Below are 9,372 nucleotides of genomic sequence, written 5' to 3' on the forward strand. Positions count from 1 at the left end.
CATATACAGCAGTAGTATATGACGCGCCCACAAGGTCTTGGGGGTTACTCTTCACTGGGCCGGTGTAGGAATGGGGATGTCGCAGCGGCCAGGCCCAGTTCCATGACCCCGGCGGTGTCAATAAAAGGGATTGAGGGAGTTGATTTAGTGATTATTCGTGACGCCACCTGTGATATGCGGCTATTATGTGCCGCCGCTGTGGGAGGTGCTCGCTGGGGCAGATGGTGTGATGCAGCAGAGTTGGTGCAGCTCTCCACAGCCAGAGCTGTGCTGCAGTAATACGCTGGAGCGCGATGGCAACAACCTCGGCAGTGATTGGACGACACAGAGGTTGCAGTTAAAATTCTTTACTCACTGAGGTGTCACCGCCTTTGGAGTGCTGAGCTCCGCTGTTATGGGCTCCAGTTGATCCCGGATAGAATGGAGGTTAAGACCGGTGTTCCCTTCTGTGTGTCCTTTCTTGTGGTATTCCCTCCACCCCAGCTCCTGAGCCGTGGAACAGGTCACGGGTGTCCGCTGCACTCCCCGCGAACCCTGGGATCCCCCTTCTTCCTAAGAGCCTGGGTAGAGCACTCCAGCTCCAGACCACGGGCCCCTTGCTGTGTGCTCTCTCCTGTTGTCTGCTGTTGATTGGAGTGGAGGTCCCAACTTGACTGACTTGAGTGTGTGTTGGCCACTAACTTCCCATTAAGGTTCCCCCCTTCCCGGGTTGCTGAACTCGTGGGCAGGAGGTCCCATACCTCATGATGGCTACCCCCCAGTCCCAGTGGGAGGACTCCTGTACTGAGTGTTGTATATATTATGATGTACACTGGTGAATGACCTCCTCCTTACCCAGAATGCATACTGCACCTCAGCTGAGGTGTAGTACCCTGTGGCGCCCGAAGCTGCAGGGGGCCCCACATATACACCCCTTATATTCCTCCATATAGTATTATGCATCCCTTATAGTCCTCCATATAGTATTATGCACCCCTTATATTCTGCCATATACTAGTATGCAGCCCTCATATACTGCACCACCATATTGTGTACCCCAATATAGTATTGTGCACAACATATAGTTATATGCAGCCCCCATGTACTTTTTTGCAATCTCCATATAGTAGTATGCACCCTCATAGTCCTTTGGCCATCCTGATTAAATACACAAATATACTCACTTATTCTCATTCCCCCACTGCTCCGGTCTCTTCAGCGTGTGTCCACTGTTCTGCCGCTCTGACATTTTAGCACAGTGGCGCACAGTAGTGACGTCACCGCGCTCCTCTGTGCTGATACATCAGAGTGTCACAGACACACAGCGGGAGACTGATGAGAAAGGGAGTGCTCTGCTCCTTCTCTCATCATTGCTTTCAATTGTATTGGCATCTGTGATGCTGATATAAATGTAAGTGCGATCCTTGGCATGGGGCCTGTGGAATGTGAGGGGGGCCTGTGGAAGGGGAGGGGGCTGGTGCCAGCGCTGGCATCGGGCCCCCCCTTACTCACGGGCCCCATAGCGGTTGTATGGCCTGCCTCTATTGGTGGTATGCCACTGCTGGAGGCTACAGGGAGATCATCAAAAAAATCCACTCCAATCCAATGTTGTAAATTATGACGACTCTGTTGGCGTCGCTCTGTTAGGCTCTGTGCGCATTTTGCAGATTTGGTGCAGAAATGTTCTCCATGAAATCTGCATCTTCTGACAGAAAAATGCACCAAAAAACACATGCGTTTTGGTAGGTTTTTGTGCCATACGTGTTTCTCAATGTAATCAATGGGTTGAAAAGCTAAAAAGTGCAGGAAAAACCGCACTAACAATTCACATCCTGTAGATTATTTTCTGCACCAAATCTGCAAAAAAAAATAACGTGCGCGCAGCACATCAGCATTTACACTGACTTTGCTGCCATAGCTGGTGTAAAAATAGGCATATAGATCTGTGCTACAAACTGCACCAAATCTGCAACAAAAACGCACTGTGTGCACACAGCCTTACACTTCTCCCTGTGAGGCTCCACCCACTCTTCAAAAATGTCGCTGTCGCGGCTGGGACTGGAGGGCGTAAAGTAAAAGTCAAAATGGAATTTTACCCTATAGAAATACATAGAAAATATAAGTGTAAAAAAATAATGTATGACTTCTGCTCCATTAAAAACTTGAGCAATTCCCAAAAAAAGCATTAAAATATTAGTTATGAAATCATTACAATTATAAAGTGTGTGTGTGTGTGTGTGTGTGTGTGTGTGTGTGACCGCTTGGTTGATGGGCGTGACCGTTTGGGTTGGGCGCGTGGCGATGTATTTTCCTGTACTCTATAATCCTGCAGGCTCCGCCCCCTGCACCCCCCATCTGGAGCTGTTACCCCCAGACCCCGCCTCTATTATAATCACCTCAGTGCCCACGTGGTCTTAGAATAAACATTGCTTTTCTGTCTGGAAAGTTCGGGCTGGAAACATCAGGCTGCATTGTGACCACGCCCCATCACATGACCAGTGACGTCATACCTGTCAGGAGTAGAGTTGAGCGCGGTTCGCGGTTCGTGGTTCTCCAGTTCTAGGCTCGAGTGATTTTGGGGCTGTTCTAGATCGAACTAGAACTTGAGCTTTTTTGCAAAAGCTCGATAGTTCTAGAAACGTTCGAGAACGGTTCTAGCAGCAAAAAGCAGGGCTTTTTACAGCTACAGTGTGCAGGAGCCATCGCTGGCAGCCTGCCAGAAGCTGGTAACCAAGATAAACATCGGGTATCCAACCAAAGCGCTTTGGTTAGTAACCCGATGTTTATCCTAGTTACGTGCAGGAAGCCCACACTTCCCCGCTCAGCTCACTCCGCCCCCTCCTGCCCGCGGCATGTACACACGTACACACACACACACACACACACACACACTCACATACACACACACACACACACATGGTCCCGCTCGGCTTACCTGCGGTGATGAAGTCCCGCCATCCCGACCTCAGCGCTGTCACTGTCCTCCATGGCCGCCGCTTGTCACATCACCTCTCGCTTCCGACCCGAGACTGACTAGCGGTGACGTCACGGGCCTCTCGCGATACTTGGTGTGAAGACGCCGGTCATTGAACTCAGTGACAGGGGCTGTCAGTGTGCTGGAGATCAGCGCAGGTAATGTACCTCGCTGACAGCAGCACTTGTCATGCCCTGCAGTGACCTGGGCTGACCCATTGATGTTAGCTCAGGTCACTGCACTGCTCTCCCAGCCAATGGGGAACATCCTGCTCTTCATTGACTGGGACAGTTTGGATCGTCATGGCAACCCCTTGGATTACACCAGACCTGGATTTGTTTTTCATTCTAATAAATTGGTTAAAGAGGAAATGTTTTGGGGACTGATTTTTCAAATAAAAATGTGTTTGTCGTCTATTTTTTTTATTATTGACTGGGTTGGTGATGTCGGGTATCTTTTAGACGCCTGACCTCACCAACCCCAGGGCTTGATGCCAGGTGACTTACACATCTGGTATTAACCCCATATATTACCCCGTTTGCCACCGCACCAGGGCGCGGGATGAGCTGGGGCGAAGCACCAGGATTGGCGCATCTAATGGATGCGCCACTTCTGGGGCGGCTGCGGCCTGCTATTTTTAGGCTGGGGAGAGTCCAATAACCATGGACCTCCCTAGTCTGAGAATATCAGGCCCCAGCTGTCTGCTTTACCTTGGCTGGTGATCCAATTTTGGGGGACCCCTATGTGGTTTTTTTTTTTAATTATTTATTTAATTTAAAATAACAGCGTGGGGTGCCCTCAGTTTTGGATTACCAGCCAAGGTGAGGTTGCCAGCTGTGGTCTGCAGGCTGCAGCCGTCTGCTTTACCCTAGCTGGCTACAAAACTAGGGGGAACCCTACGTCATTTTTTTTTTTCATTTTTTTGGCTAAATACAAAGCTAAGCACCCCTTAGTGCCACATGAAAGGCACCAAAGGGTGCTCTACTTTTTCTCCACTTTTTCTCCACTTTTTCTCCATTTTTTCTCCACTTTTTCTTCACTTTTTCTCCACTTTTTATCCATTTTTTCTCCACTTTTTCTCCACTTTTTGTCCACTTTTTGTCCACTTTTTCTCCATTTTTTCTCCACTTTTTCTCCACTTTTTCTCCACTTTTTCTCCACTTTTTCTCCACTATTTCTTCACTTTTTCTCCACTTTTTCTCCACTTTTTCTCCACTTATTCTCCATTTTTTCTCCACTTTTTCTCCACTTTTTCTCCACTTTTTCTCCATTTTTTCTCTACTTTTTCTCCACTTTTTCTCCACTTTTTCTACATTTTTTTCTCCATTTTTTCTCCACTTTTTCTCCATTTTTACTCCACTTTTTCTCCACTTTTTCTCCACTTTTTCTCCACTTTTTCTCCACTTTTTTCTCCACTTTTTCTCCATTTTTTTCTCCACTTTTTATCCACTTTTTCTCCGTTCTTTTTCTATGGTCAGTCTACCCATTAGTTCTGCCATGCATACTGTAGCTCTACACCTACTGCACATGTTACTTTATGATTGACATCTCTTTCGTACCAGAGCTGTCTAAGCCTACTCTGACCCCATATTTGTCATTACTATATTGTCCTTGTACTGTATTATGACATTTGTATCATGTGTTTCATTTCTTGCTGTGTTGCAATTTTTTTGCTGCATCCCAATTGTACCTCTACATTGTTCGAGTTTATGTTATTGTTCTCTCACTCTTATGTGATACTGATTATTGTCATTTTTCATGATTACAAGCAGATAAGTCCAATCTGACGAAGGCTCAGGCCGAAACGTCATTTGTAACTTGTTTTGGACAAAAACATATATGCTTATGAAAATTTTTTTTTCTTAATACGGACCAATAAAGAGTGATTTTGCATTACTATCCGTTGTGACGTACTGACTTAGTCTGGGAGATTTAGAGTGCCGAGGTTACTCACTAATTTTATCTATTATTACCTCTGAGCACCTATATACCAGTGAGCAGAGCTTCCTCTACAGTAGTTCTCCTGATTAGGCATGCCCTTACCTCATGAGCAGGGCATTGCAGCTTTGGTAGCAACCATTACGACATGGACTCTGCTGCTGTGGACCCGGGGAGAGTGAGTGCAGATTCATTGCACCCACACTCCTCACATGAAGGGTCCGCACTCCTAGAAAATGGGGGATACGTTCCCTGAGTGTCTCCCCCCCCCGATATTCTAGACGGTCCAGAGTCGTTGTGGGACCCCTTTATTTTTTTTCTTACAATAAATTGGTGAAAGAGGAAATGTTTTGGGGACTGTTTTTTCAAATAAATTTCTTTTGTCGATTTTTTTTTTTTTGTTAGTACTGACAGTTTATGATGTTGGGTATCTAATAGACGCCATGACATCACAAACTGCTGGGCTTGATCTCAGGTGACTTTACAGCTAGTATCAACCCGATTTATTACCCCGTTTGCCACTGCACCAGGGCACGGGATGAGCTGGGGTGAAGCGCCAGGATTGGCGCATCTAGTGGATGCGCCACGTCTGGGGTGCCTGCGGCCTGCTATTTTTAGGCTGTGAAGGCCCAATAACTATGGACCTTCCCACCCTGAGAATACCAGACCACAGCTGTCCGCTTTACCTTGGCTGGTGATCCAATTTGGGGGGGACCCTACTTTTATTGTGTAATTATTAATATTTATAAAATAATTATAAAAAAAGAGCCTGAGGGGACCTCCACATTGGATCCCCAACCACGGTAAAGCTGCCAGCTGTGGTTTTCAGGCTACAGCCGTCTGCTTTACCCTAGCTGGCTATCAAAAATGGGGGGACCCAACGTCATTTTTTTTTTTAACTATTTTTTAAATAGAAAAAATTAATGGGCTTCCCTGTATTTTGATTGCCAACCAAGGTAACGGCAGGCAGATGGGGGTGGCAACCCATAGCTGTCTGCTTTATCTGCTGAGAATCAAAAATACCGCGGAGCGCTACGTCATTTTTTTAAAGATTTATTTTTACAGCACTGTGATGTCCAGCAATCAAAATACAGGGAAGCCCATTTTATTTTTAGTTATTTAAATAAATAATTAAAAAAAATATATATGGGCTCCCGCTGCATTTTTTGTATTGCTAGCTAAGGGTAATCCAAGCAGCTACTGGCTGCTAACCCCCACTGCTTGGTGTTACCTTCACTGGCAATGGAAAATCCAGGGAAGCATTTTTTATTTTTTTTGCCAAAAAACTACAAAAAAAGGACGTGAGCTTCGCCATATTTTTGTATGCTAGCCAGGTACAGCAGGCAGGTGCTGGAAGAGTTGGATACAGCGCCAGAAGATGGCGCTTCTATGAAAGTGCCATTTTCTGAGGCGGCTGCAGACTGCAATTCGCAGCAGTGGGGCCCAGAAAGCTCAGGCCAACCTGTGCTGCGGATTCCAATCCCCAGCTGCCTAGTTGTACCTGGCTGGACACAAAAATGGGGCGAAGCCTACGTCATTTGTTTTCTAATTATTTCATGAAATTCATGAAATAATAAAAAAAGGGCTTCCCTTTATTTTTGGTTCCCAGCCGGGTACAAATAGGCAACTGGGGGTTGGGGGCAGCCGTACCTGCCTGCTGTACCTGGCTAGCATACAAAAATATGGCGAAGCCCACATAATTTTTTCAGGGGGCAAAAAACTTCTGCATACAGTCCTGGATGGAGTATGCTGAGCCTTGTAGTTCTGCAGCTGCTGTCTATCTGTATGGAGAAGAGCAGACAGCAGCTGCAGAACTACAAGGCTCAGCATACTCCATCCAGGACTGTATGCAGAAGTTTTTTGCCCACCAAAAAAATGACGTGGGCTTCGCCATATTTTTGTATGCTAGCCAGGTACAGCAGGCAGCCACGGGCTGCCTCCAACCCCCAGTTGCCTATTTGTACCCGGCTGGGAACCAAAAATATAGGGAAGCCCATTTTTTTTAATTATTTCACTTATTTCATGAAATAATTAAAAAACAAATGACGTGGGCTTCGCCCCATTTTTGTGTCCAGCCGGGTACAACTAGGCAGCTGGGGATTGGAATTCGCAGCACAGGTTAGCCCGAGGTTTCTGGGCACCTCTGCTGCGGATTTCAGTCCGCAGCCGTCCCAGAAAATGGCGCTCTCATAGAAGCGCCATCATCTGGCGCTGTATCCAACTCTTCCAACAGCCCTGGAGCCGGGTGGCTTGTTGGGTAATCATGAGTAATACTGGCTTTGTTTTACTAGCCAGTATTAAGCCAGAGATTCTTAATGTCAGGCACGTTTGACCCGGCCATTAAGAATCTCCAATAAAGGGTTAAAAAAAGACACCACACAGTGAAAAAATACTTTAATAGAAATAAATACACAGACACATTAGAGACTCCATCTTTATTACCCCCTGTCAGCCCTCCACGATCCTGCTCTTCTGTCTTCTTTCTTTCTAGTGTAGTAGTAGTGACGATTGTAGTGAGGATGAGGTTCACCAGCCCATCACTTGGGGCTGGGGAACCTCATCCTCAGTACAATCCTCACTAGTGTAGTAGTAGTGACGATTGTAGTGAGGATGAGGTTCACCAGCCCATCACTTGGGGCTGGGTAACCTCATCCTCAGTACAATCCTCACTACAATCGGGAAGCAGCGTGCAGCCTTCACTCCGTGAGTGATCAGTGCTGGCTGTCAGCGGTAACAGCGGTAACGCTGACAGACGCGTTACCATAGCAACGGTGCTCTCGGAGCTGCGGTTAGCGGTGACGTCACCGCTAACTGCGTTGCTATGGCAACGGTGATCTCCGTTAATGACCAGCTGTGTCAGCCGGTCCCTAACGGAACGGGGAGTCGACCGTGTGCTAGAGCATGTCGCCGGTACACGGCGATACACATATGTGCACCGTGTACCGGAGAGATGCACTCGCAGGTCCTACATGACGCGTCATAGTCATGTGACCAGTCTGTAGCCAATGAGATAATAGCCACGTGACTGGTCACATGGCTATTCTGACGTCACGACAGGTCCTGCATCTCTGCTGGCAGTGCCGGTCACGGGAGGATTCAGCGATCATCGGATGGAATAGCGGCAGGAGACAGAGTGCAGAAGGGATCGCGAGGACCGGTAAGTGTTATGGCAATGTTTATTAACTGTTTGTGTACATTTATCATGCATTTTTATGTGTTTGTGATTGCCTCCCATTATAGCCTATTGGCTCGAGTTCGGTTCGTCGAACGTTCGACGAACCGAACTCGAACGGGACCCCCGTTCGGCGAGCCGACCTCGAGCCGAACCGCGACCGGTTCGCTCATCTCTAGTCAGGAGCCCGTACATTCTAGCATCTCCCCTGTGCAGAGCGGACGGATCCTGACCCTGAGGTGGGGAAGATTCAGCTTTTCCTCATTAGTTATAGAGCTGAGGTCACACTGGATTTTGAGGGAAGAAATAAAAGTGTCTCCTGTCACTACTGGGGCTGCAGCTCGTGTATATATCACAGGGAAGGGGCTGAAGCTGCAGCACAGGGCTGTGGAGGCTTCCATAAGGAAGGTGGGTATGGGGGGCTACACAGGGCAGGGGGCGATGCTGCATATTGGGGGCTTACACTGGGCGATGCTGCATATTGGGGGCTTACACTGGGCGATGCTGCATATTGGGGGGATTACACTGGGCGATGCTGAATATTGGGGGGCTTACACTGGGCGATGCTGCATATTGGGGGGCTTACACTGGGCGATGCTGCATATTGGGGGGCTTACACTGGGCGATGCTGCATATTGGGGGGCTTACACTGGGCGAGGCTGCATATTGGGGGGTTTACACTGGGCGAGGCTGCATATTGGGGGGCTTACACTGGGCGAGGCTGCATATTGAGGGCTTACGCTGGGCGATGCTGCATATTGGGGGGCTTACACTGGGCGATGCTGCATATTGGGGGGCTTACACTGGGCGATGCTGCATATTGGGGGGCTTACACTGGGCGAGGCTGCATATTGGGGGGCTTACACTGGGCGATGCTGCATGATGGGGGCACATCGGGGGTGGGGACTGTAGGAAGGATGGATGGGGTATAGAAGTCCATGGCTTATCATATTTCTCTTTCTCGGTCTATGACATTCGCTCACACACCGCGCTGCTATCTCCACTGCAGTCTCTTCTTCAGCAGGATATATATTTTCTCTTCCTCCTTTATGGAGCTGAAATCCCGGGAAGATATCATAGTCTCATGAAGTGAGTGTCCCTCACTGCTGAGTGTTTGGTGCAGTGTAGCAGGAGGTGGGTTTCATCCTCCTTGGCCTCCAGGTCAGTGTTGGCACAGTCTGTCCTCCCTGGGCTTGTAGCTCTGCTTGTGTGGGAATTGATGGCTAGACTGTGGGCACTGAGTCTATATTGGCTCATAGTCCTGCGGTCTCTGGGGTCTGGGGGTTTCTCCAGATATGGGGCCAGTCTG

The sequence above is a fragment of the Anomaloglossus baeobatrachus genome, assembly GCF_048569485.1.
Source record: "Anomaloglossus baeobatrachus isolate aAnoBae1 chromosome 3 unlocalized genomic scaffold, aAnoBae1.hap1 SUPER_3_unloc_1, whole genome shotgun sequence".
NCBI lineage: Eukaryota > Metazoa > Chordata > Amphibia > Anura > Aromobatidae > Anomaloglossus > Anomaloglossus baeobatrachus.